This window comes from Elephantulus edwardii, unplaced genomic scaffold, assembly GCF_000299155.1.
Source record: "Elephantulus edwardii isolate Elephantulus edwardi_28Jun2011 unplaced genomic scaffold, EleEdw1.0 scaffold00107, whole genome shotgun sequence".
NCBI classification, from domain to species: Eukaryota; Metazoa; Chordata; class Mammalia; order Macroscelidea; family Macroscelididae; genus Elephantulus; species Elephantulus edwardii.
The window spans coordinates 10,514,881-10,520,700 of NW_006399857.1; positions in this window are offsets into that span (position 1 = coordinate 10,514,881).

A 5,820-nucleotide genomic window follows, 5' to 3' on the forward strand; every position below is an offset into this window, starting at 1 on the left:
CTTGGGAGGGTGGAGGGACAGCGCAGGAGGGGAAGACCCTCTATGAGATGGATTGATTCAGTGACTTTGGTAATCGGGATGGGTGTGTCAGAGGCAGTGTAGTTGGTGCAGGATAGAGCAGGGTTTAGGGCTGTTGTGCATAGGGTCGCTATGAGTCGGAAACGACTCGAGGGCACATAACAACAACAACAAACATATTCTAAAAAGCTGCATGTGGTATCAGGATTAGAGGGAGATTTCTCAATAGCCTATGTTATGTAGATGACATGACCTTGCATGCTTAAGGTGAAGAGGACCTGAAGCACTTGCTGCAAAAGTTCAAAGAATGAACCCTTCAATATGAAATGCATCTCAATGTCAAGGGAAAAAAAAAATTCTTACCACTGGACTGATAGGCAGTAATTATTTTAGACAGGGAAAAGCTTGAAACTGTCAATGACATAATCTTACATGAATATAATCAACACCCTTGGTACAATAGTTAGGGAATTTGGAATTCATATTGCACTGAGAAAGTCTGCAATGAGGGATCACTTCAAATTACCCAGGATCAACGATATCAGTCTGAAGAGTAAGGTGCACCTCATTCAGGTCATTTCCCCCCCCCATCACTTTCCATGCATTTTAGAGCTTGACAATGAATAAGGATGACAGAAGAAGAATTGATGCCTTTGAGCTGTGGTTTTGGAGAGGAATGCTAAATATCTCTTTTGATGACGAAAGAACAAACAGATGTGTCTTGGAGAAAATGCAGCCAGAGTGGTCCTTGGGGGCAAAGATGATACAGCTTTATCATATATATTTTGAGAGTGTTCTTAGGAGTCTATGCCTTGCAAAGCAGAGAGTTAGTGAACAAAAAGATCCTCACACAAACGGATTGGTACAGTGGCTTCTGCAAAGGGCTAAAATACTTCAGAGATGGTGAGGGTGGCACAGGATAGGACAGAGTTAAAATCTGCTGTCCATCGGGTCACTATGGGTTATACTTAACTTGAGGGTACCTAACAACAACAATATGTCTATAGTATATTTTATATTTCATTCTATATCCTATTTTGTTTTCTGCTTATATTTTAGATGTAGCTTTGGTAGCCAAGTTTGTGAGGAGTGGCATGACTAACATAAATGTGGCATATCTCTTGTAGTTCTACTTCACCAGCAGCTTCAAAGTAAAACAACAACAACAAAACACTGATAATCTCCTCCCTTGAGATTACAGCCTTGGAAACTAACTGAGATGATGAGCTATGAGTTGGTTCTCATATGGCAATAAATTTTGGCTTTATATTTCACCCGGAGGATTTTTTTAGCTTCTTGTTATTGTGTGTTATTTAATCATTACCAACCCATAGCTGACCCTCCAGGAGGTTTTCCCAGGCAGTAAACCATGCAAGAGATTTCTCATCCTTTACCTGTGTAGCAACTGGTGGATTTGAATCATGTGCCTTTGAGATTGTAGAACAGTTTCTTATCACTAGGCCCTCAGAACTCCCTGTTTGTTATAGTAGATAATGATATCTTTCAAGTAAAAGAAAAAAAATAGTTCAACTACTTTAACAGTAAGAGATCAGCTGTATTTCTAGCTTGGAGAAAATAACTAATAGATTTTGCATCTTCTTTACCTAGGCTATAAAAATGATATTGAATTAGATTCTTTATGAACATATTAAAAAGGATCTAGCTGAAAATAATAGATATTTTAGGGTTTTAAAGTGCAGAGCTTGAAAAGGAAACCTGATTTATTTTTATGAACAATTCAATTACTCAGATATTTTCTGGTTATAAGATTGAATATCTTAAGTGGATGTAACAGTGGATGACTAATCTTACTCTTTCATAAGTATTGTATTCTATCTATCTATCTATCTATCTATCTATCTATCTATCTATCTATCCATCCATTCATCATCTATCATCTATCTATCATCTATCTATCTATCTATCTATCTATCTATCTATCTATCTATCTATCGATCATCTTCTCTGAAAAATAACTGGAGAGTCTATTATTAGTTGGTTCTGACTTGAAAATGCATAATATTACATATATTGAAAGGCAAAATAAAAACTATTATTCGTTGCCCTCCTTATCCCCTATTATGCATTCATTCTGACTTATAATGAGCCTATTGGATTTCTAAGACTATAAATCTATTCAGGCTGCCTATTCACATCTTTATTCATCATCCTGCAGAGTGACTGTGGAGTTTAAACACTTTAACCACTGGGTGGCTAGTTTCATTACTTTTAATTCAATTTAGCGAGCCAGACACTGAGTCAATTATTGCTATTGAATCAGATATGCCTCTTAAGTGACTCTCCAGGGGTTTTTTGGAGGATATAAATTGCACAAGATGAGATTACCTATTTTTCTCCTTTAGAGTTATTGATAGATTTGAACATCTGGAGGGGCATGATTTTCAACTAGCAGTGAAACTTTCTATAGAGATCTGATTGTTGTTGTTGTTGTTGTTGTTAAGTGCTGTTGAGTTGTACGCGACTCATAGCGACCCTATGAACAAAAGCCCTGGACACCTGTATAACTTTTGTCCTTTCTCCAGGTTCATAAGGTTTCCAGAGGCAAGCTATTATGGAAGTGGATGCCACTCCAGCTTCCAAGCTTGTTTTAATTGGAGAGCTCCACCCAACACTGTCCAACATGGGTAACCATTTTCGCAATTGACTCTTCAGTGTCACAGTGTTCAGCTTCACAGCAAGCATGAGTTACCTCTGTACAGCAAGTGAACAAACCAGGGTTACACGACCTAGAAGAACGTTTCACCAAAAACAATTAAAGGCAGGCCCAAGGGCCACGGAGTAGAGTCACTCACCTTTGGCTTAGAAGCATGACTTTCTGTCTGCTAGGCCATCTGCTCTCTCTCTCTATGCTGTTGTTGTTGTTAAGTGCCCTCGAGTCATAGGCGACCCATATAGCTACCCCAAGAATGAAGATTCTTAAACTCTCATCCACTTTCATTTTACTGTATTTTTGTTATTTTAAACAAGTGACTAACTTAAAATTTCAATTTTAAGCCCATTGCTCATTTAAGGGAGCTCTTGTAGTCTAGGGGTGAGAAGTTGCAAAACAATCCTAAAGGAATGCCAATAAATCCAGATGCTGATGAGAAGAAGAATGGCCAATCTCTTCCTGTGCTATTTTCTGCCTCTGAAAACTCACTGAAAGGTCAGTTAAGGGTTGGTTTCAATTCAATGGTAAATAACAGTAACAATAAGAACAACAAAGTTTCAGTTAGCTTTCACACTGGGGTAGAATTTGGCTGAAATTTTCTTGTAAATATATTTCCTTCTCTGATTATTTGTACTCTTCAAAAAGAGTATTTATTTTTACATTTTTGCTACTTCTTTAAAAAAATCTTAATTTTTTCTGTCTGCTTTAATAAGTGTGTGATTCATTTTTTCTATGTGCTTTAATCTTGCTGAAGAATGTTTAAACTGTTAAATATTAAAAAATGAAGGTGTACACTGATAGGACACTGGAAATAACTAAAGCTGGAACAAGAAGACTAATTGCAATGAGAGTTATAATTGATAATTTCAGATGAGCCTTGTTTGAACATAGAGAAAACTGGAAAGGTGTTTACTTGTACTTATTGAATATGGAAATGCATTCAACTGTGCAGATCATAATGAATTATAGATGAAAAAGGAGAAGTATGAGAATTACGAGCACTTAATAATGTGTATGTTAAACTTGTATATAGATCAAGAAGCAATCATTCAAACTGGACAAGGAACTACTGTTGCTATTATTTACCATCAAGTTACTTGCAACTCATAGTGACACAATATACAATAATTCTAAACTCTGACTCTAAACTCTAAACTCTGACACTGTCTGACACATTTACCTTTACTACCTGAGTGATTGTGTCAATCTATCCATTAGTGGTCTTCTTCTCCTGCTCTGTGCCTCCTCTTTTCCAAGACGATATCTTCAAGGATTGGTCCCTCTCGACTGCATGCCCAAAGTACAGAGCTCCAAAATCATTGCCTCCAAGGGACAACAAGGTTTCACCCTCTCTGGGACAAAACTGTTTGTTCTTCTAGCAGACCCTGGTACATTTAAGACTCTTCTTAAGCACCACAACTTAAAAGTATCAATTCTTCTATCACCCTTATTTATTACCCAACTCTCTGATGCATACCAAATGATTGTGTTGATCATGGCTTGGATCAGGAACACTTTAGTCTCTAGACTGACATCCTTGCTCCTCAGTATTCTGGAGAGGACTCTGACAACAGACTTTCCCAGTGCAATTCATCTTCTGATTTGCTGACTAGTGGTATCAAGAGTGCTGATTGTGGAGCCAAGCAAACTGAAGCTTTTAACAATCTCAGTCTCTTCTCCATCTATCATGATGATGACAATACTGTGTTGCATAAAATAGGGAAAGGTATGTAATAATGTAGTATCATTTCACTATATCCATATATTTATGCTTTAACTGAAATGTGGAGTCTTTCCAGCTGTTTAAATCCAGCATCAGTTCCAAGGAAGAAATTGAAAAATCTCCTCTTCTGTGGACCACCAAGAAAATAAATAGATCTGTCTTGGAGATGGTGAAATCAAGTTTCTCCTTGGAGGTTATGATTATGAAGCTCTGTCTCACATACTTTGGGCATGTGGCCAGGAGGGACCAATCTTTGGAGAAGGATATCATACTTGGGAAGTTGGAGGGACACTGCAGGAGAGGAAGACTCCAGATGAGATGGATTGATACAGAAACTGGGGCAATGAAGGTTGGAGTGTTGGATTGGCTTAGGACAGGTCAGACTTCAGAGTTGCTGTACATTGAGTCACTATAGATCATAACTAAACAACAACAGCAATTATTAAGATTTACATCCTCAGAAACCTAATAGAGCTTCACTCTGTAGTGGAATCAATGGCAATGTAGGTTTTGTTTTACTGGTTTTAATTCCACTTATATCCTGAGTTAAAAAAGAAGCTGGACTATATATGTGAAGAATGTCCTATCAGGATAAGAGGAAGACATATTAATAACCTTTTTATGCAGATTAAGAAGACTTTGCTTCTTAAAAATTAAAAATTTACTGAAGATCAAAGACTATCACCTTCACTATGGAAAGTGCCTCAACACCAAGAAAATAAAACTGGACTAATAATACACTTCAAGGTAAACAGAAAAATTAAAACTTCAAATACTAAATCATACCTGATGTAAGACATGATATATTTAAATTGGTTCATATTCATGTGAAAGTTATATAATAGGAAATATAAAAAAGAATTGATGTCCTTGAATTGTTCTGCTGGCAAAGATTATTGGATGTCTCATATACTACCAGAAGAATAAACAAATCTGTCTAGAAGGAAGTACACCTAGAATGTTCCTTAAAAACAAGAATTGTGAGACTACATCTTACATATTTTGCTCTATTTTCAGGAATGGCTAGTCCTTAGGAAAGGACATGATGCTTCAAAAAGCAGAAAGTCAGCAAAAGAATGGAATATCTCAAGGAGACAAATTGATACAGTTAAAAACTGAAACAATAGTCTTAAGTACAGAAAAGATTATAAGAATTTCACAGACTAAGGTAAAGTTTTATTCTGTTGAACATAGAAACTCTGTGAGTCAGAGCAAAATTGATGAAAATAATAAAATTTTAATCAGATAATAGCATGATCTGAAAAGAAATCTAGAGAACAACCACTTGGACAACTGACTGGAAGACATATATATTTGTTCCCATTCCAAAGAAGGGTGACCCAACAGAGTGTGGAAACTATAGAACAATATCATTGATTTCATATGCAAGCAAGATTCTACTGAAGAT